The sequence below is a fragment of the Puma concolor genome, chromosome A1 (genome assembly GCF_028749965.1).
Source record: "Puma concolor isolate L17-30 chromosome A1, mPumCon1.1.hap2, whole genome shotgun sequence".
Classification (NCBI taxonomy): Eukaryota; Metazoa; Chordata; class Mammalia; order Carnivora; family Felidae; genus Puma; species Puma concolor.
In genome coordinates, this window is record NC_141667.1 from 82610126 (window position 1) to 82637101 (window position 26976).

A 26976-nucleotide genomic window follows, 5' to 3' on the forward strand; every position below is an offset into this window, starting at 1 on the left:
ATAGTTTTTGCAAGCAATTACAATGAGAATATTTACAAAAACTTGGTAAGATTTGAAAATTAATTTTAAGAATTGATGCTGTCAATTCAGTAAAAAGACATTTTATAACCATAAGTAAGAAAAAGAAAGAATGAGTTGAATAGATCTCTAGAATATTCGAGATGGTTTCGTAGATAAATACATGTTGCAATACAATTAGCAGCAGCTATGTGTTTTTGTGGCAAATGAAAGCCAGTGCTCCTCTCACTTAAGAGTGCTTAGTAACACCTTACCAAATGTAGTGGACATCTGTTGTTTGTGTCTTCCTGGCATCCACTAGGGACCTGCTCCTCTTTCACCCCATGTGGATCTGGAGAACTTATTAATCAGAGGGCTTTACTCTGACCTGACTTCATGAGCTGGGACAGCTCCTGGGCTAGTCATTCTTTATACAGTAAAATCTTGACTGAAAGTAACTTGTTCTGCAAGTATTCCACAAGATGAGCAAACATTTCTAATAAATTTTAACTTGATAAATGAGTGATGTCTTGCAATATGAGTAGTACGTAACACCAAATCACATGATCACAAGTCAGTCAGTCAACAATTCTCTCTCACTGCAGGATCGTGGTGATTATCTCCTATGCTCAAATGCTTGGTCTCAGGCTGCCATGTTTGGCAGAAATCAGTGACTTTTCAGAACATTGGAAGGTGCTCACCACTGATACTACTGTATTTTTTATCATTTCAAAGCACCTATGGACAGTCCTTTGCTTTTCCATATAAGAGGAAGCTTAGGAATACTTTGCTTCATTCTAGGCAGGCTGCCTGCAGATGTAGATAGACTCTTTTCTCTGCTGCCTTATTGCCAGTTATATTAAATACAGTATATGATAAGACTTCATTAATACTGTACTGTAGTCAACATCCATGTGAGTATATACAATGGCCCTATGCAGAAAAAGGTTGAAAAGAAAGGCAATAGGAAGAAGATGATTATGGTGGAAGTTAAGAAGGAAATCATCAAGAAGTATAAACAAGGTATGTGAGTGGCCGAAATTGCAAGATTTTATGAGAAGTCTACGTCAGCATCTCATCTGTAGAGGAGGAGGAGGGAAAAAAGGTGGAAGAATCCTTCACTTCAAATGAGATTAGGGAGATGTGTAAAATGTGGGAAACAGTGCAAAATTATGTAAAAAAGCACCACCTGAATAAGGTGATAGCAGTGCGAGCGACGAATCTGTTTAAAGCAATGCGATGCCATTTCCACGAAATCCTCAAAAGGAGGCAAAAGTAAGTGTCATTGGATAGGTTCCTTGTTAAAGCTGAACAAAAAGAAAAATATTTCATTGAGCCAATAGTTAGCAGTGATCCTGTTAGCGATAGTAAAAGTCCTCCTACAAAATAACCCTCTTCTGTCTGGTCTCTCTCAGCCATGAAGATTTTCAAAGGTTAGTGCCAGTTCGTTTGTTTATTTTTCTTTATATTTTATATTTTCTTTATTATCTTGTATTATATTACAATATTGTAATCATTTTTATCTGAATATTTTTGGGTTGTGGAATGAATCATCTTAGTTTCCATTATTTCTTATGGGGAAATTTGCTTTGATATACAAATGCTTTGGATTACAAGCATGTTTCCAGAACGAATTATGCTCACAAACCAAGGTTTTACTGTACCTTCCACTGTTCACAGATTAGTACAAGGGGATGAACATATGACCCAAGCAGGACCAATCAGAGTCCCATGATGAAAGGTAATATATGGACACCAAAGAATCTCTCTTCCTCTGACTTTGACTTAAAAAGAACAGAGGAGTCTGGAGGTGCCAGTGGTCATCACTGACTACCATACACACAAAATCTGCTATAGAATAATGCTGATACCTAGAAGAATGCTGAATTGAGTGAGAAAAATCAAGAGAGCCAAGAATTCTGTTGAGTCCCTAGACTCAGCTGTGCTAAGGCCAGTTCCACACTGACACTTTCCAGTTAAGAGAGACAACGAATTCTCTTTCTTGCTTGAGTAAATTTGAGTTGAATTTCCATCTGTTGCAACCAAGCATCCTGACTAATAGACCAAGACAAGGCCTTTTCAAAACACAGTGTATGGTTAAGGCTTACCTAAGTACACTTGAACTATGGTTGCCCCTAAATGGTACATCTGCCAAGACTATAAAGCTATATGAATGGAATGGAATGTTAGCTTAATTTTTTTATAACTTTGCAAACCATTCCACTACTCACATACAAGCAGCCCCAGACTATCTACTGTCAAAAAGAGAAAATATACATGTGTGTGGAAGTAAACAGGGGAGAATTTCAGGGTAAACTCAAGCCAAGCACAGCACCCACAGTCTGAAAAATGTTTCAGATCAGAGGTTTCCTGTCTGTACATTACACAAAAGACTATTAGATTAGGTTCAAGTCTGAAGGTTATGTAGTTCTAAAAGAAACTTCAGGAAATGTATTAGAGAATATAACTCAGAACCTGAAAGAGTCTTAAAAACAGGGGCATGATTTATAGTTGACTTATATCACATTCATGTTCTTGCAATACATTAAAAACATACTTCTTAACAAAATGTCATACTATAGTTTTGCTTTTTAGGAAAACCTGAAATGTAAAAAAAAAAAACAAATCCATTATAATCTTAAATACAATAAAGTGAATTATATACCCAATATCTGCCAAGTTATATACCTTTCCCCATTACTATTCTTAAGGAAGTAAGTATACATTTTTACCACAACATGAAGAAATCCCACTGTACAAAGGTAGGCTGCAGCTGTATAGGCTGGAAGTCCTCTGTCACATGTCTAACATGTGAATTCTCTCCTGCATAGCACATTGTGAAAGCTGATCTTTGGAGTAATTTTCCTTTTTCTTTGTCTTCCCCAGTTAACTCCCTGGTCAGAAGAGCTACGCATTTCTAGACCAAGGGAATTGTAGAACTAACATAAAATGTGGAACATATTATCTTTTAATGATTTGTTTTCTCATCTCTCTCTATAAAAGCATCTGGCTCCTTTGTCTTACCTTTTCTTAATAGTGCCTCACAATGCCTGGCACAAAATGAGTACTCAATAAATGCTGACTAAATGAACAAATAGAACATTCCAAAGTAAAGAGCTTGAAAATGAACTGCCATTTTAAACTGGGAGCAAATTGAAGGTCTCAGAAGTTAGGTGATGTTCCAAAAACATAAAGCCATTTAGTCCCAGAGTAAGTCTCTTGATTCCTAATCTAATGTTCATCCACCAAACCAGAGTTTTCAAGCATTTGTCTAAAATAATGTCCACATGGGAGACATGTTCTCAGGGTATAACCTGAGATATGATGAATTTTAAGGTAGCACTATACCCTCCATTCTAAGAATATCAAGTGTTTTAAAAAAATGGATTTAAAGTCTTTATTAATCATAAGTTTTTAGAAATAAACCTTAAAACAGATGGCAACAAACTAGTGTGTTAAGAGACCAAAGATGATGAAATCATTACACTATACTAGGCTAATATGTATAGGTCTTTTCTCTGAGGACACCACCTCCTTGATTTTATCTCAGAAGTCACCAGATCTTCAGTTGGTGTGTTCCTCCATTCTACACTCCTTGACTATGTTACACTCCCTACACTTGACTTGGAATTGGAAATTATATAATTCATTTTGTATCACCAGTGCCTACCCTAAAACCAAGCACTCAATAGAGGTCAGTTTATAAGACAAGTGAGGGGGCACCTAGGTGGCTCAATCAGTTAAGCCTCTGACTCTTGATTTTGGCTCAGGTCATGATCTCATCGTCATGAGATCAAGCCTCTTGTTGGGCTTCATGCTGAGCATGGAGCCTGCTTGGGATTCTCTCTCTCCCTCTCCCTCTGCCTTCCCCCCACCCCAGCTCTCCCCCCAACAAAAAATAAAATAAAATCTTTAAGACAAGTGAGGACAACTAGCTATCCATATGCCCAGTGATGAACTTAGACCCTCACCTCACACCATATATAAAAATTAACTCAATGGATCAAAGATTTAAATGTAAGAGTTAAAAAGCAAGAAAATATAGGAGGAAATCTCTGAGACCTTATGTAAGGGAAAATTTTTTTAGATATGACACCAAAAACACATTCCATAAAAGAAAAAAATTGATAAATTGGACCTTATCAAACTTTAAAATTTCTGTGCTACACAAGACAACTTTAATAAAATAAAAAAGGCAAGCAACAGACTATGAGAAAATATTTGCAAAACAGGTATCTGATGAAGAATTTATATCCAAAATATACAAATAACTCTTACAACTCAATAATAAAAAGACAACTCAATTTATTTTTATTTTTATTAACGTTTATTTATCTTGAGAGAGAGAGAGAGAAAGCATGAGTGAGTGCAGGGGAAGGGGTGAGAGAGAGAGAGAGAGAGAGAGAGAGAGAGAGAGAGAGAGAGAGAATCCCCACTGACAGCACCAACCCTGACTTGGGGCTGCATCTCAGGGACAGTGAGATCATGACCTGAGCAGAGATCAAGGGTCAGACGCTTAGCTGACTGAGCCACCCAGGTGCCCAAGATAACCAAATTTAAAAGTGGGCAAAAATATATGAGCTGATATTTCACTATAAAGAAGATATGCAAATGATTCATGGCAAATAAAGATACGAAAAGATGTTCAACAACTATAGTCATTAGGAAAATGTAAATTAAAATGAGATACCATTTCGTACCCATTAGAATGGTTGGAACAAGTAAGACAGACAATAACAAATGTTGGTAAGGAGGTGGAGAAATTGGGACCCCATCATACGTTGCTAGTGACAATAAAAAATGAACACTTTAAAAAGAAGTTTCGAAGTTTCTCAAAAAACTAAACACAAAACTACCAATGGCCTAGCAATTCCACTCCAAGATATCTACACAAGAAAAAAGTATAACATATGCCTACACCATGACTGGTAGAGAAATTTTCATTGCAGAATATCAGAAATGTTGATAATAGTCCCAAGCTTAAAACAACCTGAATGTCAATTAACCAGTAAATGGGTATAGTAAGTATGGGATGTCCATAAATGGAATACTCTTTGACAATAAAAAGGAAGGAACTACCAACACATGCCGCATCACAGATGAACCTCAAAAACATTTTGCAAAGAGAAAGAAGCCAGACACAAGTGACCACATATTGTATGATTCCATTTATATGAATGAAGTATCCAGAAAAGGCAAATTTATAGACATAAAACAGATTGGTAGCTGCCTGGGCCTGGGAGTGGGAATGGGAATAACTATAAATGTCTATAAGGGATATTGTTGGGAAAATGAAAATGCTCTAAAAGTGATTTACGGTGATGACTGCACCACTCAGTAAAGTTACTACTAATCATTGAATTGTACACTTGAAATGGATGGATTTAATTATATGTAAAATACATTTCACCAAGTTGTTTTAAAAAGGAAAAGTGAACGAATCATTGCCTCACTTATACCTCTTGCAAAGATCCTTCTCTTCATTGTCTATTTAGTATTCCACTCTATGGGTATACCACCAATTTCCAGAAACTTTCTACTCCCTTATCTTTAAAATTCTTACCCTCCCTCCCCCTCCCAACTCCTCCCTCTAACAAATACTCTCTCAAAACCTCTTAGTACATTTTAGCATGTTCGTCCCAGTCCTTCCATTCACAGCAGGAAAACAGGGCTCTTTGCCAACAGCTCATTCACACTTTTATGGAGTCCTTATTCAGTCCAGTTACCTTGCCATCAGGATGCTAACAGTCTGACAGAAGAGATAGAGGATTCACAGAAATAACTACAAAATAGAGGTTCCTGGCCAGATCTTACTGAATGCAGATGGGGAAAACCAAACAAGACTTTGTATAAGAGGGGCCATCCAAAGGAGACAAGGCATGACAGTCAGAATCCCTATAAGTAGAAATAAGCACTACAAGGCTTCTGTGGGGATCAGGGCCAGTGGTGAGTATACGCATTCTGAGAGATTTCAGCTTCAGGTCTTTGTTCCTGATCTTTCTCTTCTCTCCTCAAACCATGTTCACCTGCTGTTGGCTCTGTTATCATGCCTAACTATTCAAACTCAGGCAGACAAAGAGCCAAAGCTGAAGAAATAAATGAGCTTACATCTGAGCCCTGTGATTATCTCCACATCATCATCAATACATAATTGGGTCTTAGAAGGTACGATTTCACAAATGCTGTTTTTCTCAAACTTTTCTCTTGATACCCTGAGATACTGTCAGAGAGGGGAGGGCTAGAAGAGCAGTAGGAGGGAAAGTCCTTCTAGAACTAAAGCATTCAAGCTCTGGAAGAAGACATCTTGTTTAGCAATAAACATATCAGACATATGGGTACAATTGCCCCTGATAAATACATGAGTCAAAAATTAGTATGTAGAACCTTATATTTGACTATGCATTAAAAATGAATCCTGGATTTAGTGGGAAACCCACTGAACCAGTAGTGTGACTGTTAGAGAACCTGTTGAATCACTGTGTGGAAAAATATTATTCAATTTGCTTCTTTAGTTCCAAAGCATTCTGAGATTTTGAGCTACATATATATGTAAAGTGCAACTGTTTTCAATATCCATGTCCTTTATTATTCATCATATAATAAAAAAAATCAGCCATTAAGCAAATACTTACAGAATACCATGAGTCAGGCACTGAGCTAATGTTGATGAATGAGGGTAAATACAGATTAAAAAAATGTGTAAGGAGTTCAACTATAGTCCAATGTCTATAAAAATATGGTCTGTGGACCACTTGCATCTGAATCACCTAAAAAGACATTCAAATGCAGACTGCTATGCTCCTCATCAAACCAAATGAATCAGAATCTCTGTGGGTAGAGAAATACACATCTTAACAAGCTCTACCTGTGACTGTTAACATACACTGAAGTTTAAGTAAATCATTGCTATGCTAAATCCCACAGAAACTCACTCATATCACAAACAAGTGTAATACAGTAGAAAAGTAGATGTCTCCATTAGATTCAGTGGTGATTATGTGCCAGAATCCTCTTATATAATAGTCTCAGTACTGCTAATTTGTACATGAGCTTTTAGAATAAGGTCTCCAAAAAAGCTACTATAAAATTATAAATATTATAAAATTAACTATCACTGTTAAAATAAGGAGAAAAAGAGGATGAGACTGACCCACTAGAGTCAAGAAAAATTGTTTGAGCTGGATCTTAAGGCTACAGCTTTAAGCTGGGCCAGCCAGTTTGGAGGTTTTGTCTTAGGATTCTGTCAGTACCACACTCAAGAACTGGATGAATGAAATTGGAGCTACAACTGATCCTAAAAAGGTTTGGCTTCTGCCATCCACTCCACAGCCAGCAAAATGACGTGTTGTGACCAGCTTGTTTCCTTCCACAGCTCACCTCTGAGGCAAGGTCTTCCTTAGCTATCAAATTGGTAATACTTAGGTCACATATCTAAACATTAGCTACAAGGGAGACTGGGAAAAGTAAGTTTTTGTTTTTGTTTGTAACTACCTTCCGGAAGTAAAATGCACAATGCAGGAAACTATCAAAACATGTAATGGATGGCCAACGCATATTAAGCTGCTATGATATCATATTCCTACTACACAGTCCATCTCCAGAACCTAGTCTTTTAACCATTCTGCCATACTGCTTCTTACTGTGGCCAGGGGGGCAGGGGTAAGCAATCATCTCATTGACCAGAGCTGGGTCATGCATAGAAATTAGGTTACCTTACTTGTTCCAGCTGCTATAACACAAAAACCATAAACTGAGTGTCTTATAAACAACAAAAATTTTATTTGTCACAGTCTGAAAGCTGACAGGTCCAAGATCAAAGCACCGGTAGATTCTGTGTCTGATGAGAGTGCACTTCATGGTACATAGACTATGTCTTTTTGCTGTTTCCTCACATGGCTGAGGGATCTCTCTGTGGTCTCTTTTATAAAGGCACTAATTCCATGGAGCCCTCATGACCTAATTACTCCCCAAGGCCCTGCCTCCTAATAAAAATGGTTTATTCATGGTCAGTGTAAGAGTCAACAATATAAAGAATATTTTCAACTTCCTTTAGTCCTTTAGAAAATATCGTCCAGTGTGGTATTTAGTGTTCTGATGTGAAGATTTTCACAAATAATTATTCTTTCCTGATTGTAAAAAAGAGTGTAGTCTTCAGACAGGCAAATACTCTTCCACTTATGACACAATAAAAAGTATAGAGCACATGAAGTTTTCATTTTTGTATTATCTACCAAGAACTTTAAAGATAGATTAGTGCTCAATTGCAATAATTACTATGAGCTGGTTTTTAGATATAATTTTTTTCCTTTATTATTTGGTTCATATTCTTTTGATAGTGTCTTGTTAATTTCAAAGCCTCAAATTCTTTTTTTAATTTATATTCCTATTGGTCGAATTTAAAATAAAAGTCACTCACCTTATATGTAGTTTGATAAGTTTTCATAACTGTATGTAATTATGTAGCCATCACCACAATTAAGTTAGAGAATATTTCTTATCACCCTAAAAAATTTCCTCTTTGCAGCTGATCCTCTCTCAGCCTCAAGCAACTAGTGGTCTACTTTCTGTTACTATAGTTTTACCTTTCCTAGAATTTCATATGAATAGAATCATACAGAATATAATTTTGTGACTTCTTTCACTTAGCATAAGGTTTTTAAAATTCTTCCATGCTGTTTTGTATCAGTATTTTGTTCCTTTTTTATTGCCCATTAGAATTTCATGGTATGGTTATATCACTACCAGGGATATCATGACACAATCTTTATCCATTAACCAGTTGATGAATAATTGGATCGTTTCATTTGAGGATACTATGAATAATGTGGCTATAAATAATCACATACAAGCCTTTGTATGAACATATATTTTCGTTTCTCTTGGATAAATACCTACAAAGCAGCAATGCTGGGTCCTATGATAAGTATATGCTTACTGCCTAAGACAGAGCCAATTTGTCTTCCAGAGTAGAACTGAACCATTTTGCAATTCCACCTACAATGTATGAGAGTTCCTGTTGCTCCACATCTCTGTCAGCACTTGTTGCCAGGCTGTTTAACCTTAGCCTTTCTAATGAGTGTGTTGTGGTATCTCATTATGATTTTAATTTGCATTTCCCTGATGAATAGTAACATTGAGCATCTTTTTGTGTGCTTATTGGCCATATTTATATGCTCTTTTTTTTAAACTAATTTATTTATTTTGAGAAAGACAGAGACCGTGTGAGCAGGGGAGGGGCAGAGAGAGGGGGAGAGAGAAAGAATCCCAAGCAGGCTCCGAGCTGCCAGTTGCAGAGCCCAACACAGGACTCGAACCCACAAACTGTGAGATCATGACCTGAGTCAAAACCAAGAGTTGGACACTTAACCGACTGAGCCACCCAAGTGCCCCTATACTCTCTTTCTTAAATTATCTGTTCAAATCCTTTGCCTAGTTCTTATTAGGTTGTTTGTTTTCTTATTATTGGTCATAAGAGTTATCTTTATATTCTGAATCTGAGCCTTTTGTCAGATACATGTTTTACAAATACCTTCTCTCATCCTGTAGTGCCTTTTCATTTTCTTAACTGTATCTTTTGCAGAGCAAAAGTTTTAATTTTTACTTATAATTTGCATTTATTTTTATTTCAGCATTTATTTAGTTTTCTTTTATGATTAATGATTTCTATATCTATTTAAGAAAGCTTTGATTAACCTAAGCTTTCTCAAACTCTGTACTATTGATATTTTGAACTTGGTAACTTTTTTGTTGTAGGGAGCCATCCTGTGCATTGTAGAATATTCATTTGCATGCCTGGACTCTACTTAGATACCAACAGCATGTTCCTCACCCCACTCCAGTTGTGGTAATCAAAAACATCTCCAGACAATGCCAAATGTCCCGTGAAGAATCAAATTGCCCTCAGTTGAGAACCACTGGCCTAAACTAATGCCACAAAAAAAAATTTTTTTTTTTTTGGTAGGAGTTTTATAGCTCTAAACTCTTAGATTTGGGTCTATAGTCCATATCAAGTTAATTTCTATATAAGGGTGAGGTAAGGATCAAAGTTCATTTTTTTTTTCCATAGAGATATTCAGTTGTTTTAGCACCTTTGTGGAAAAGACTATCCTTTAGTGCCTAAGTGCCTTTCACCTGGGCACTTAATTTGAAAATCATTATAAATTGGGATATATTCTAAGCTCTCTATTATGTTCCATTTCTATATGTCTACCCTAAGCCAATACCACACACTCCTGATTATTGTAGGTTTATAATAAGTCTTAAAATTAGGTACTATAAATACTTTATTCTTTTTCAAAATTATTTTGGCCATTCTAGGTTCCCTGCTTTTCCATACTTTTTAGAATAAGCTTGTCAATTTATTTTTTCTTTAAAAAACTTTTTTTTAAGTTTATTTAATTTTGAGAATGAGAGAGAGAGCATGAGCGGGGTAAGTGGCAAAGAGAGAGGAAAGAGAATCCCAAGGAAGCTCTGCTGTCAGCACAGAGCCAGATGCAGGGCTCAAACCCGCCAACTATGAGATCATGACCTGAGTCAAAATCAAGTGAGACCCTTAACTGACTGGACCACCCAGGAACCCCACTTTAATAAACGTTTTATTTTGGAATCACTTTAGATTTGCAGAAAACATGCAAAGAGAGTCCTCATATACTGCTCACCTAGTTTCTGTTTCCCCTAATGTTACCATTGTACATTATTGTGGTACATCTCTCTAAACTAAGAAACCAACATTGGTACATTGCTATTAATTAAACAGATGATTTAAGTTGGATTTCACCAGTTTTTTCTTCCAGGACCCAGTCTAGAATACTATATTGCATTTAACCATCATGTCTTCTCTCTCTCCTCTAGACTATGATAGCGCTTAGACTTTCTTTGCTTTTCATGCATGACTTTTCAGTTATTTTGTAAAATGTCCCCTAATTTGGTTTATGTGATGTTTTTCTCATGATTAGGCTGTACTCATGGGTTTTCAGAAAGAATGCCCCAGAGGTTAAATATACTTCTCACTACATAATGTCAGGAGATACCTGCTATCTACATGGAATCACTAATAAGGTTAACCTTGAAGTCAATTTCCTTTTTTAAAAGCCGGTTAGTTCTCTAAAAATAAATAGTAAGTAAGTAAAAACTTTTAAAAAGGGGGGTGCCTGAGTGGCTCAGTCGGTTAAGTGCCCAACTCTTGATTTCAGCTCAGGTCATGATCTCAGTTTTGTGAATTTGAGCCCTGCATCTAGCTCTGCGCTGTCAGCACAGACCTTGTTTGAGATTCTCTCTCTCTCTCTGCCTTTCTCAAAAAATAAAAAATAAATAAAAATAAAGAAAATAAAAACTTTAAAAGCTGGCTAGGATCTTGACCAGGATTGTAATGACTCTATGTATCAATTCTGGAAGAATTGCCATCTTACCAACTTACAGTTTTCCAACCTATAAATATTGTTTGTCTTTCTACTTATTTAAGTCCTCTTTAATCTCCTTCACCTCCTCCAAGCATGGATTTCTCACCAAGATCTGTCTGCTTCTGTCCATTCTCCTGCCCCTTCAAGTACCTACTTTTTATTATTATTATTCACATGTTCCAGAGTATATAGTTATTACCTGGAAAAAGGTAGTTTAATAAGATCTAATTCAGCCACTAAAAGCAAAATATACTAGTGCCTCAGATACTTTTTAAGGTAGACAGGGAAAAATAATTTTTATTATTATTTTTAAAATACCATCAGACTAGAATCTAAATCACCATCTGTGCTAAGCCAACCTGAAATCTTAAAGTTCACCAACAATTAGCAGCCATATGGTCTATAATCTTGAAACAGAGTATTTCTTTGTGCCAAATGAATTTGACTATACGAAATTATGACCTCCCATTTGGTTATAATTTCAAACTCTAAAAGATACAAACACGAGAGAATCATATTAAAATCATAGTAAAATTGTTCATTGCTATCCACGATGCTGTAAAGTAGGCATAATTCTATACAGTAATATATCTTTAATGGTAATATAGTTTTAATTAACTCTTCTGGAAAGCAAATGTATATGAGCCTTAAAATTATTCATAACTTTGACCTGGTGTATTCTCACTTTTGAGACTCTATCCTATAGAAATAATGCTAAATAGAGTCAGAGGGAAGAGTAACCCTTATGCACAAATATTTCCACCAAAGCATTGTTTATAATATGAAATAATTTGATACTACTTAAATATCCAATAAGAAATTATTATACTTCCATAGCCACAAGCTTTAGTAACACCATAATATTAAGCAAATGTATATGCTATATGAGCTCAACTCTAATTTTTTTTAAAGTATAGAACAAAAGACTAGAAGTTAATATACCCAATACTTAATGATGGTTAGTGGAACTATAGATGTTTTCTTTTTCTTTTTCCTACTTGCTATTTTTCAATAGTGAGCCAAGAAAACAATGAGATTGTTATTAATCTTATAAAAGTTTACCTTATTTTTGAATTTCTGAGCTGGAAAATTTAGAAAACTGGCTCACCCTCTATACTTCATTGGTAAGGAAATTTTTGTTTTGTTCCAGTCTCTATTTCTAAGGCTAAGGAAATGCGCCAGTTCACATCAGCAATATTTCACTAAAATAGTTTTTAAATTATTAAATAAAATGCTGGGGCGCCTGGGTGGCTCAGTCGGTTAAGCATCTGACTTCTGCTCAGGTCATGATCTCACAGCTGGTGGGTTCAAGTCCCACATCGGGCTCTGTACTGATACCTCAGAGCCTGGAGCCTACTTTGGATTTTGTATCTCCATCTCTCTCTCTCTCTCTCTGCCCTTCCCCAATTATACTCTGCCTCTCTGCCTCTTAAACATAAATAAATATTTTAAAAAAATTATTAAATAAAATGCCTCAAGCAAACTTAATTTTAATATGAATGCTCTAGAACCTGGAAGGTGAAAGGAATTTTAGAGTTGTATTTCCAATGAATATTTCAAATGCTGAGCAAAAGTGGAGTTTTATTCTAGAAAACTTTCCAGTTACAAGATTTAAGATGCCTAATGAACTTCTATTACATTTTATTTATTAAAAGCTCCTTGTTCTCTTGTTGCAGTTACTACTGTTTGTTTGTAGTTGCCCAAACAGAAATGACAGAGTACAATGTGATCTTCTATATCAGGACTTTCTGTTACAAACTAGTCCACCTTTACTGTTCAACTCTCCTAGGCTAATGATTTAGTAACAGCATTGCTGATAATTAGCTACTAAATCATACACTGGACATAATGACCTTTAACTTGGTTTTAAATATCGCAAACAATTTTTCCCTGATGTCTCTCTAAATAGGAAAAATAAAAATATTTTTAGTTTAACATTTCATACCACAGGAAGATAATCAGGAAGGAATGTTTAAGGTTAGTATAGTGTTTATCTTATCAAAAGTGGTCTGGTCTGTTTGGGTTGCTGTTTGGATTCCAGCTAATCAGGCCTATTTACTAGTTTAAGAACTTTCAGCAATTAACAGTGTTCAAACAGCACCAATCTGCTGTGTTATTTCAGCTGGGAAAGCAGCTATATGAACCAATACAGCTTTCTTACTAAAAATAAACGATAGCACTTTCCACTCACTGGGGAGTTAGTTTTTAGGTTTGTCACACTGTCACACTGCATAACAAAACAAAAGGGTGTGAAACATCTAAATAATAAAATACCCGAAGACATGCCATGTTTTTAAATTAAAAAAAAATAATAAAGTAACTTTGCCAACAAAAACATCATTGCAGGAAGACAAAACAAATATAAAGTGAATTTAAGAGGTAGGTTGTGGTCCTTTTCCATTGATAACCAGGACCTTCATTGTTTTTAAGACTGCTTGGTTATATTAGCATTTTTTTTTTTTACATTTATTTATTTTTGAGAGACAGAGAGAGACAGAGCACAAGTGGGGGAGGGGCAGAGCGAGAGAGAGACAGGGAATGTGAAGCAGGCTCCAGGCTCCAAGCCATCAGCAAAGAGCCCGAGGCTGCAAAGAGCCCTGAGATCAAGTGACCCTAGCTGAAGTCAGAAGCTCAACGGACTGGGCCACCCAGGCGCCCCTAGCAATTTTTAACATAGTAGCTCGAATCAACAATACATTTGTTCTTCAGACTTTGACACTTCCCAAGCTGCTAGGCCTATGCTTAACCAAACAAGTACAGTAGCACACGTGGAACATTTATGTAACACAGAAACTGTAAAAGAAGCCTACGTGTTCTAGAAGATATGACAAATGGATAAATTTTAAAACAGATTTAACACTCTTATGAGGAATATATTTAGCTTATACTTGTTATAGTTAAAAGTATCACATCATTTGTTTATTGACAATAAAATATTCTTTCTCTAAATAATTTTTTTAATTCATTGAGCACTTATCTGGGGTTATGTCCTATACCAAAGACTTTCCATATATTCTGTCATTTAATTCTTGCAATGATACTATGAGGTGTAGATACTAATATTTTATCTTCATTTTGCAGATGGAAAAACAGACTTAGAAAGGTTAAGTAATCTGTGCAAGGTCATTCAGCTAGTTCATAATGGAGTATGGTTTGGACACAGGAGGTTTGATTTCGGAGCCTGTGCTCTTACCTACTGTAGGTAAATAAAAATGACACTAAAGAATTTTTAGAATAGAAGAGATATCAAAATACCTGAAATAAACATTTCTGATAATAAAATCATAAAATACATCCTATCTATGGCCTTCCTTTTCCCAATGACAGATACTCCCTTCCCAATGCCAGTTCTTTCTCCCGGCTACTGGCCCTTCCTCTTCCACTTTCCACACACACACACACACACACACACACACACACACACACACACACACGCCAGTTGCAGCTTCGCTGATAGTGCCTGTAGTACTAAAAAACAGGGCAGGGAAAAGTTAATGTTCTACTTCAAAAGTGGACTAAATGGTTGGTGAGCGTGGCCTCCGAACTAGTGGGGTGGGGAGGGGAGGAGACATCATTATTTGAACAATCGATTGGATGTTCCCACTTGTTTGTTTACCTGAGGTAAACTCATTTACAGGTATATAGGAACATGAAAAAAGTCTCCATAGAAGAGGTGGTTCCTGGATTTCCTTCACTTCTCTGCTCGAGCCAAAAGGCCTGCTGTTTACCTAACAGAAACAAATGTAGAAGGTTTTCCATAAGAGTTTAAAATGACGTTTCTCTAAATAAAGTTAGGTCTTACTGAAGCAGATGTTATAAATGAGTGTTTTCCAATCTAAAGAACTTTCTGCAATGAGGGAGATGTTTGACATTTCTGCTACCCAGTATGATAGCCACTAGCCATATATGGCTGTTGAGCCCTTGAAATGTGGCTAATGGGACTTAGGGGCAAGTTTTTAACTTTGTCTAATTTTAATTTAGATAGTTACATATGGCTAATGGCTATCATATCAGACAGAATACTGATAGCCTTATTCAGTAACCACTACTCATTGAGTATCTTCTATGTGCTACATAGCTACCTGTAAGGAAGGTACAATTTCATCCTCATTTTACAGATGAGGAAACTGAGGCTCAGAGAGCCTCATAGAGTTACAACTAGTAAGTGGTAAATTCTGGATTTTACACCCACATCTGTCCCTTTCAAGGCCTGACAGTTTCAATACCAGTGGTTTTTAATATCGGCTGTGTATTAGCTGGTGAGCTTTTCAAAAATACTCACCCTCAGGTCCCATTCCCATAATTTATTTAATTGGTCTAGGACAGGACCCAGGTACATACATATCACTGAAACTGTCACTGTGTAATACCACTGGTGTGACTGAGGACCCCTATTATTGGACAACCATTTCTAAAAGGGAACTGCAATGAAGCTCTACCTCTACTTCTTCTCTTAAGCATGATTAACACTTAATGCTAAAAAGAGGCCCTGTCTTTTTTGCACATCAAGGTAAATGACCAACAGCAGCAACTGCTGGCTAGTCAAATAGCTGGTGTTTTGATAGAGCTGAGACCAGGGCCCAGGTAAGGGTTATATGTAAATGCCCCAGCTTCTGGAGCTGTGGAGACAAGTGAGCAAAGGTCAAGAGAGCTCAGCCCAGTGATTTAAAGCCCCATGCAGCAATCCAGAGGCAGAGAAAGCTTGCAGGTGCTATTTGACTATTTCTGGAGGTGAGAATACTCAGAAATCCCAGCTCGTCGACTTTTTCCTCTCCACCCCCTTTCTCCCACTCCAAAGGTCCTGAGGAGTGGTCCAAGGGCCTCTGTCCAGTATTTTTCACTGTGCCAAGGTTATTTCTAACAGATATAACTCTACCCTGTCACATAGTAGGTGCCTAAAATTAACTACGAAATGAATGAATGCAGAGTTTGGAATTCAAGAGAATGAGACTACTCAGCTTCTAGATGGGTTCAGATATCCGAGAATGCGTTTGGTAAATAACTTGCAAAAAATCAAACAAAAAAAGTCCCTTCAAACTGACAGTTACCAGCGGAAAGGGGAGATGGGCAAAATGGGTAAAGTGGATCAGGAGATACAGACTTCCAGTCATGGAATAAATAAGTCACAGAAATAAAAGGTACAGCAGAGGGAATACAGGCAATGGTATTATAACAGTGTATGGTGACAGACGGCAGCTACACTTGCAGTGAGCAGAGCATAATGTCTAGAGATGCTGAATCACCATGTTGTACACCTGAAACTAATGTAACAGTGTCAACTGTACTCAAAAATTTTTAATAATGTTTTAATTAAAACAAATTAGTGTACAATACAAATAGAAAAGACATCTGAAATAAAGAACTTGGTATAGTTATCAAAAGAGATGGGTCACCAATTAATTAATTTTTTTAAGTTAAAAAAATAAATACGTTATACTTTAAAACAAAAACATTTCAACAGTTAAAAAACAAAGTTCCTTTAGAATTCTTGCACTTGCCTCAGAAAAGTGGGTACAAAAGAGGCCATCAGTCTCCAGGACAGGAGTATCTTTTGTTTCAGGGGTTAAAAGGCTTGAAAGTAATGAAATAAGAAGAAGAAATGAGAATATTGACAAAAAGTTAAACAGGAATTTGTCCCATACCCATACATACTCCAAGAGTCCTGTTAAGCACAGGCAACCTGCATTTATCCTGGTCTTGGGCTAGGAGACCACTAAATCAAGTTCTGGGGTTTAGAAAGAAAGTCAACAATGCAGAGGCCTGAAGAAACTGCCATAAAAAAAGAAAATGCTGCTGTAAACATTACCCCTCAGACTAGCCAAGTATGTCTTTCTCTCCTACAATAAAGGAGTATAAATAAACATAATCTGTATTTTAGATTATGCTCGGGAATGGTGTGTGGCTATAAAATACACTGTGGAAATCATCCTTCCATTCAGAAACTCAGTACAGCTGCTCCAGTAAGGAGGCTGTGTATGTTCTGAAGCTAAATAAACTTGTGTTCTAAGAATCTGTCTTTAGAAATAATAGCTCTGGATGCCATGAGCAAAAATCTCAAGGATGATTGTAGCAAATGGCTTCAAACTGAAACATCTAGTCTGTTGGCAAGTGCTCTTTAGAAGGGAGAGCTTGAATTCTCTTGAAACAAAATCACCAATCATTCTCACCGGCCTGTGCTTATAAAAGTAGGGAAAACATAGGTTTTTCAAGCTACAGCTGCAAATTCAAAAATTAGTTTCTAACAGTTGATTTCGCTTTAGTAATGTAAAAAGTAAACCACCCCAAAGAGAACACAAAGAATTAACCAACAGCATCTAGAGATGTGAACAAAGATAATGGTAGAAAAAGCCACTTCAAATATCTCCAAACTTGAATTTCAAACTATGGTTTCTTTTGAACCTTATCTGTCTGCTTCACCCTCCATCCCAGCCTTTTTTCTTTCTTTCTTAATAGTAACACATGTCCAAGTCTTAAAAGTAACACAAAGATGTGTAAAATTGAATGTTAGTCTTCTAACCTCTATTCTCAATCCAAGTCCTTAGAAATGTTTTGGTTTGTTTTGTTTTTTGTTTGTTAATCATTGTCTAGCTCTTCACATGTTAAAGAAACATGATCTCTAATGTGTAGGTGTCCTGAGTTTGATTCCCTGTCCTCAAATTTTCCATTAGGAGCCAACTGTGTAGGGAGACAGAATCAAAAGATGGAAGCTCTATTCCTCGCTTCTGCCCAATCATGTTTGTGCCTTTGTGTTTCCTCTCTGGAATTAGTATCCCTATCTGGAACGTAAGGGAAGTGAAAATGCTGATTCTCGGTTCATTTATAATTCAAACCTTGTACACCAGCACCGTCTAACAAAAGTGAGCTATAAATGGGAGCCACATTGACAACTTAAAAATTTTAATAACCACATTAAAAAATAACAAACAGGTGAAACTAAATTTAATAATTTTTGTTCATCCCAATAGATCCAAATTATTAACATTTCAACATGTAATCAATATTAAGACACTATCAACATTTTAATATTATTATTAACAGTTTATAATCCATTTTTAAACTAAGTCTTCAAATCTGGTGTGCATTTGACACACATCTTAACTGAGACTAGCCACACTTCAAGTGTTCAGTAGCCACACGTTAATTGGTTGCTACTGTTTTAGTCAGCACAGTTTTATACCACTGTTGGACATTATTCCAAAGAAGCTCTATTTCAGTGAATAGCTCACTTCTGCATCTCTGTATTTGATTGCCTCTTTTACCAACAAAACATTATTATTGATTATCATTCGTGGCATTATCTAATTATCAGCAACAAATTGTTGAATCTATCTAGATAAGGTTACTCATGAAGTTCAGTATCAGAGCTTTGATTAATACGAGTGTTGTTTCTGTATAATACATTTAGTCTTTGAGTGAATTTTTGTTGGTTAACTCATTCCTATTGAATTTTAGATCATTTGCCCTGAGCTTTATAACAATTAGGATAAGTATCACTGTTAATTAACAATTTAAAATTGTTAACAACAATTAAGTTTAAAATTAATTTAACAATTAAAATTAACAATTTAAAAGCATTCTATGCTTTTTTTTTTTTTTTTTTTAAGTAGGCTCCATACCCAGTGCAGAGCCCAATGCAGGGCCTGAACTCAAGATCCTAAGATCAAGATCTGAGATAAGGTCAACAGTCAGACACTTAACCGACTGAGCCACTCAGGCACTCCTGTATCCTATGCTTTTAAAAAGCTGACTAAAATACTAACTGGCCTAAAACACTAATAGTTTTTTTCCAGAAATCACCCAGTTGCATCTCATCAATCATGTTCTGCACCTCTTAATCCTCTCACTAAAAAACACCTAACATGTTATAAAAAAAAAAAAAAAAAAAAAAGCATCAATAAGTAGTGAAACCTTAGTGGATGAAATATCGTTTAAATGATACTGTTCTCCAAAAAATTCTACAAATAACTAATACTTTCCACAGGCCAGGAGCCATGTTTGCCTTTAAGGAATCCTGTCTTTGTGATTTAATTTCAAAGATTCCATCAAATTAGCCCATTATCAGAGGCTCTAGCATATGTGTGATGGGCAGGGATGTAGGTTTGTATTCTAGGATATCTTTTCCTGAAGATGAGCCTTCTCCCCAAATTGGACACATTTTTAAGTAGACCTTTTTCTATCCCTCAATGCCTAAAAAACAAAATACGCTGGAATATGCTATATATCACCTTTGGTGTGTGCTATAAATTTAAGATTTTATTTATTTTTTTTTTTAGTTTAATTTTTTATGTAATCTCTACCCCCAATGTGGGGCTTGAACTCATGACCCTGAGATCAAGAGTCACATGCTCTACCAACCGTACCAGCCAGGTGTCCCCCACCCCCATTTTTTTCTTTTTAAGATTTTACTTTTTTTATTATGTGTGCTATGAATTTAAAAGTAGCACATGCTCACTGTAAAAGAAAATGTTCAAATGAACCAGAATTATATAAAGTAAAAGGTGAAAGGTCTCCCTTCTCTTAATTATCCCCAGGTGTACTCCTAAGAGGTAACCACTGTGAAGAGTTTTACAAGTATCATGCCATAATTTTCCAAGCATGTATTACTATGTGTATGCAATGTACACATATGTATACATATGCAAACTTGGAGAAAGAATTTTTAAAGTAACAAGATTATAAACAAAATTCCAATAATACAGTGGCATGTAAAATAAAATGATGTATGTTCACATACAATATTTGAGGGATTATTTTTTTTTTTAAACGTTTATTTCTGAGACAGAGAGAGACAGAGCATGAACAGGGGAGGGTCAGAGAGAGGGAGACACAGAATCCGAAACAGGCTCCAGGCTCTGAGCTGTCAGCACAGAGCCTGACACGGGCTCGAACTCACGGACAGCGAGATCATGACCTGAGCCGAAGTCGGCCGCCCAACCGACTGAGCCACCCAGGAGCCCCGAGGGATTATTTTTTAAAAAGTAACAAATGATTATGAAGAAAATATAAGTAAATAAAATGCAAACTGTAAAATGCAAAGTAAAATGTTCCCTACCCCACATTCCCACTACCCAAAGGTAATAACAATTACCCATAGCTCTTTCTTTTGTGTGTACGTATGTCCTTTGTAAAATTTCTATGAGTACACAGGAATACGTGCACACACACACACACACACACACACAACATATGTAAATGAAGATATAGAGAATATATATATGCCTAATGTAGTTATGAAATATGCGTTAAAAGGTTTTTATTGTGAAATCTAATATACACATAGATAAATGTACAAAATAACAAAGTGAACCCCCTTGCAACCACCACCCAGATTACAAAGTAAAAACCAGGGTGCCTGGATGGCTCAGTTGGTTGAGAGGCCAACTCTTGATTTTAGCTCAAGTCATGATCCCAGAGTCATGGAAATGAACCCAGGATTGGGCTCTGTGCTGAACGTGGAGCCTGCTTAAGATTCTCTCTCTCCCCCTCTGTCCCTCTCTCCACCTTGCAAGCACTCTAGCTCTCTCTAATTAATTAATTAACTAATTAATTACAAGAAAAGTAAAACACTTCCAGCCCCTTAGAAGCTCTCCTCTAGAGTCCTCCTAATTACCACCCTCTTTCACTCTCCCTCTCAAAGGTTTAATTCTTGTTTTTCTTTTTAATTTTACTGCCTAAGCACACAATAGTAAGCAGCATAACTTTTCTTATTTTCAGATTTTTAATAAATGGAGTCAAACCACATGTATTCTTTATGTCTGGTGCTTTTTTTTTTTTTTTGCAATATTTATTTGTTTATTTTTAGCTTAATTCATCTTGGGTACCTCAGTCAACATATACAGAATTACCTCTTACTTGTATCCATGCTATACAATCAACAAATGGCCTGAAATACCAAAGTATTTTCACTCTTCTGGTCATTACAAATAATATGTAAAGAACAACTTAGGTATTCAACTTAATAAATCTATTTTTTAACTTAAAAAGTAATCCTACTGCTGATATAAAATGAGGTGGAATATTAATTCAGAATTCTTGAACAAATTTCAGTTCAAGTACAATAAAATTTTAACAAGGGCTATTCCTATCTTCTAAATTCTAGACCCCTTTCCAAAACTTATATTTTGCTTAGAGACATGGTGACATCTTTAGAGCACATTAGTGTGTGTTTTTCAAAGGCTAGTCCCTGGATTGCTGGCATCACAGTTACTGGGCGATCTTATTAAAATGCCTATTTTCCATCATTCAACATCTTTAGAGATGGTCATGATAAATGAGTTAAGATATAGTCTAAAGTGCTATAACCAGAAGACTCCAATATACAGTAGCGCCAACAAGATAGAAATTTACTTCTTTCTCATTTAACAGCCCTATACTACACAGGCAGGTCAATGTGACATAGACAGGTCTACTCCATAAAGTTGTCCAGAGAATCAAATTAATCTTGCTGCTCCATCAATCTCAGGGTGCAGCCTTGCTTCCATGGTGGAGGCTGGTCCTCTACCTTGTCCATGCACTATCACATTCTCAGCAGAGGAAAGGGGGACACAAGGAACTAGGGAGTAACTGGTCAGGAAGCACAGAAGCTGTACCCATTCCATTGGCAAAAAACATGCAGGCTGGGGAAGTGTGGTTTCTGGCTCTACTGGCGATGTGACCTCCTAAATCTGGCAAGGGGCAGAGTTCAATTATTAAAAAAAAGAAAGGGATGGATATCAGGGAATAGTTCTTGGTCTCTGTAACACATGGGTATCTATACTGTTAGGAGCTCCAGTTTCTATGTCCTCAAGGTGTGATCAATCACCTGGCTGGAGAGAAGCTCTTTTATATTTCGTTTAACATCATCTCTCCCAATAACTCTGGAACTCTGGGCCATGTACACTTACTGGGAAAACCAGATATCAAAAAAAATAACAGCAAATATCAATAACCTGCTAATTACATGCCAAGCACTTTATATAGATTATTTCATTTAATCTTTACAACAAGTTTATGGGGTAAATACTGTTACACTCTCCCTGTTTATAGATAAGGAGACTATGGTTTAGGGAAGTTCCTTGCCTAAGCCCCACAATTAGTCTGCAATTAGTAAGTGCTGGAACTTGAACCCAGACCCTATAGGTTTAACTTTTGTCTGTACAGTGAGTGGTTATATTTAAAAGAACCTCTAACCTTAAAAATCTACACATGTTCAATATAAAAAAGTTGTTGAGGTCAGTGGTTTGGATATAAAGAAGCAAAATCTTAGGCAATTGTTAGTAGAAGTGTGTATTCAAGGCTGACGTAGTCCTAAATAATAATAATAATACCATTAACTGATATTGAGTGTTTACACTCTGCAAGGCACTGTCGCATGTGCTTTACCTGTGCAACAACCCTACGTGATAGGTCCTACACTCATCTCCAACTTAGACATAAGAAAACTGGGCCATAGAAATGTTAAGTCACTTGGCCAAGGTCACACAGTTGATAAGAATAATGTCTTTAACCACCAGGCAATACCACCAAAATAAAAAGAGAAGTTGATAATTATGAGTCATATTTACCAAAATCTGATATATTTTTCCATTTACAAGGCATGTGATAGTTAACAAGTCTTATTTTCAGTGGCATTATGAAGTAAGCTTATTATCATAAAGATGTGTGAAGTTTGAAGTCTGTCTAATGCACAGATAAAGCAATTACCAAGTTCACTGAACAGTATAATGATGAACATCTTACTTTGTCATTATCAATTAATATTTACCAATTCCCACACTGAATCCTAGATATCTCCTGGGTATACCTGGTTCCCATTTTCCTTATGTCTCTTTTAAGTAAAATGATTGTCCAAAATTTGTATTTGACTTTGTTTATACAAGGCACCCTCCAGGATGAGTGCAAGGCACTAGGACAAGGAATGTTATACTTCCCTCCAATGACCAACATTTTTGCCCCCAAAACTTCACCTCACCTTAGTGCTTCAGCGCACTTAGAACTGCCAACCTCATGGTTTGCTGGATTCTGGGGACAACTCTCACTATGAGAAAAGAATAGGCATTGTTATTGTATGAATTATTGAGAACTCCCAATGTATTATAGCCATCTTCAGGGAAGTGGGGGGAGGCCACAAAATAATTCTTCTTCATCAGTTCCATATCCTGATCACAGTGGTAGTTACAAAAATTTATACATGGAATGATATTACCTATAACTGTACAGACACAGACACACACAGACACACACAAATATATATGCAAATAAAAAAATGATAAAAGTGGAACCAGGTCGATAGTCTAATTAACAATACTGTACTGATAAAATAAATTTGTATATCAGGACCAACAAAAGGGAGGAGACCCCAGTGACCCAGTCTATGTCACGAATGTACACCTAAGTCAGCCTACTCTCACAGGAAACACCTGTCAAGGAAACTTAACATACACTAATGACAATCCTCCAGAGACTCTGCTTTAGCTAGCTTACCTTACTCTAGAAAATAGAAACTGTTTGACTTACAAGGAAATCCCCAACATCCTAGCCAACCATGCCCTGCTTCCATTTGCCTCTTGTAACATTCTATAAAACTCACTCTTACCCCAAATCTCTCAGGAACAATGTTCCACTGTTTGTGAGACACTGTATTCCTTCAATCCATGAATGGTTTTCCTTTGAAAAAAGACATCAAACTTATTACTAAATTATATTGTTTTTGTTATCTTACAGTACCAATGTCAATTCCTAGTTTTGATATTATATTATAGTCATATCACATACTGTATTTGTGTTACATATAAGATGTCACCATTGGGAGTTAAGAGAATAGCATACAGGAGTCTACAATTTTTGTAACTTCTTGTAAGTCTCTAATAATTTCCAAATAAAATATTTTTAAGGGAGGCAGGTGTAGAAAGGTGGTTCCTAGACCAGCTATGGCATCCACTGGGAACTTGTCTGAAATGCAGAATCTCAGACCCCAGACCTGCTAAATTAGGATCCACATTTTAACAAGAACCTCGCATATTATTCACATGCACATTAAAGTTTAGAAGCATTGATATATAAGAAATAAAAGTGATATTCAAGTAGTGTCAGAAAGGTTATTCCAGAAGCTCACGGTCTGTTTGCTTCATTGGTATGCAGCCATTTCAGCCACATAGGGTATTAGCTTAGACGACCTTCCTCCAACATGAGGTTAATACTCTGCCTTGAAATACTTAATAATTTTATCTTTGAGGGGTGCCAGGGTGGCACAGTCAGTTAAGTGTCAAACTCTTGATCTCGGCTCAGGTCATGATCTCACAGTTCATGAGTTTGAGCCAAGCTCTGCACTGATGGTGAGGAGGCTGCTTGGGATTCTGTCTCGCCTTCTCTCTCCCCCTCCCCAACTTGTGGGCTTTCTCTCTCTCTCTCTCTCTCAAAATAATTTTTTTTTAATAATAATTTTATCTATGAGTTTGAATTTTCTAAGTGAAGTCCTAAGAGGCTAAAGAGCGTGCACTGGGAGCTTGGAGCCTCAGCTTACCAACCATCATACTTCCCCACCTTATAGGGATGGGTTCTCAGCTGCCCTGGCACTTCAGGACCCTACTCCTCCAGGTCCTCATCCAGTAATGCTGCTGGTCTCCAGTCCCTCTGGGCACAAACAGATGGGCCCTCTTGCTCCCTGAGACAACTCAGGGAGTTTTAATGACAGTCATCCACATCCCAGACTGACAGCACCATGGGGTGATCATCTTATAAGTGGAAGATAAGTCTCTCATCTACTGCTGATCCAGGTACCCAGCATGTTCCAGCATGGAGATTGTACTACCTTCAGAGGTCCCCCATCCACCATGGGTTCCCACAGGTGGCATGCCTAGGGGAAGGGGAGATACTTGGCATGACTTCCCTACCTCTTGCCGGGACATAGGCCAGTCCAGTGGCTGGTGGGGGGGGGGGGGGAATCCAAGAAGTGAGTGGGTGGTATGTATGCTTAGGTACAGAATGGGACTCTGTGAGAATCTGCATTTGCTGGGTGAGTATCCCCATGCCTAAGGACATGAAACATTAAATAACAAATAAAAACATCATTACAGATAGAGAAAAAGACAGTGGAAGAAAGGAAAAAGCTTTATATTTTAATTTTATTGTCTTTTGAAGGAGGGACTCCATATATTTTCACTTTGCATTAGGCCTGGAAAATCATGTAGTCAGTACTGCAGAGGTCATTGGGAATCAAAAGATGAACTGATGCATGGGCCCAGTGGTGAACTCTAATGGGTACCAAAACAGCCTTTATTGTAAGATGGCTCCAGGAATCCCTCACCAACATGTTTTCCTGTCTCTCTCTTTAAAGGAGACTTTCCACCATGGAAATAAGCCAATGCCGAGAATGTAAGCACATATCTCCTAATTCTTTGTATTTATACTATTACCCAGGTATGCTTCCATATTTTCTACATTTTAAAATCAAAGATATGACCAACTGTAACACTTCCTATGCTTTTAAAAATTAAAGTTCCTAAGTGGCAGAATAGGGAAAAAAAAGTGGGGCTTTGGAATAAGTTTAGGGAGAGAGAAAGAGAAATGATTTAAGGATTTAAGGACTATATTGATAGTTGCTATATGTTAAGCTCTCCCTTAATCCATTCATAGAATTATTACTTATTGAGCCACTCCCTAAAAGGTCACTAGTGAACTTAAACCACTTTCCTCTGAAGCACTAGTTCCATAAATAATATATTAATGAATAAAAAAGTCATATTCAGTAATAAAACACATTACTCTTCATTTTCTTCTTTCTCTACTCTGGGCAGTACCAATCTTCCTTTTACTTAAATCTTTTATCTTGAACTAATAATATTATTGAGTATATCTCATATATAACTAAAGAGAAAGCAAAATTTAAAGAGTATTTTTTTCTGGAAAGATGCTCTCAGTGAGTTTGTTTAATGGGATAAATACAAAATTTTATTTGTAGAATGATCTCAGTTTGAATCTCATAAATAAATACAATTGTGGCTAGGAAGAGCTGGTATATAAAGTTTTTTTTTAATATAAAATTTATTGTCAAACTGGTTTCCATACAACACCCAGTGCTCATCCTAACAGGTGCCCTCCTCAATATAAAGTTCTCAGTAATTGTTGTCTTAGGGCATGAGATTACTGGTGGTTTTAATTTTCTTCTAATTTTCTTCTCCTTTCTATTTCTCTGTATTTTCCCATTTTGTCCATAGTGAATATTATAGGGGACATTATCACCATTACATGATAGGGCCCTAATGCCTCTGATACTTGCTATTCTGTAATATGAACCACCTGGATTTTTTTTCAGAAATGTATCTTGATCTTTTGGATACTGCCACCAGCCCCCTGACAGAAGTGAGAAAGCTAAGTGCGAATTTCCCACATTTCAGGGGTGTTAATTCATTCAATAGCCTAATTAAGTCACCACCTGATAACCCAATTCATTACAACATAGCAGACTCTAAACACCCAATTAATTTGCTCCTCTGCTCTACATGAGCCTACATATCTTGACTTTGTTAACTGAATCATGAAGTTTGTTTGTTTTTTAAACCAGTGATTTCCATATTATGTTGTAGGAAGGTGAGTTGAAGCA

The 26976-nt window shown here is 36.6% G+C and overlaps 1 long non-coding RNA gene across 4 annotated transcripts in view; it reads right to left on the reverse strand.

Annotated features, from left to right (window-relative positions):
* The window catches only part of LOC147584263 (uncharacterized), a 170553-nt gene that overhangs the window by 128834 nt on the left and 14743 nt on the right, over positions 1-26976 (reverse strand). For all 4 annotated transcript variants that reach the window (XR_015246604.1, XR_015246540.1, XR_015246511.1 and 1 more), the window contains exons 2-3: positions 23971-24041; positions 23347-23412 (exon numbers count right to left, since the gene is read on the reverse strand). This is a non-coding gene — a long non-coding RNA (uncharacterized LOC147584263). The remainder of the gene's footprint in view (positions 1-23346; positions 23413-23970; positions 24042-26976) is intronic.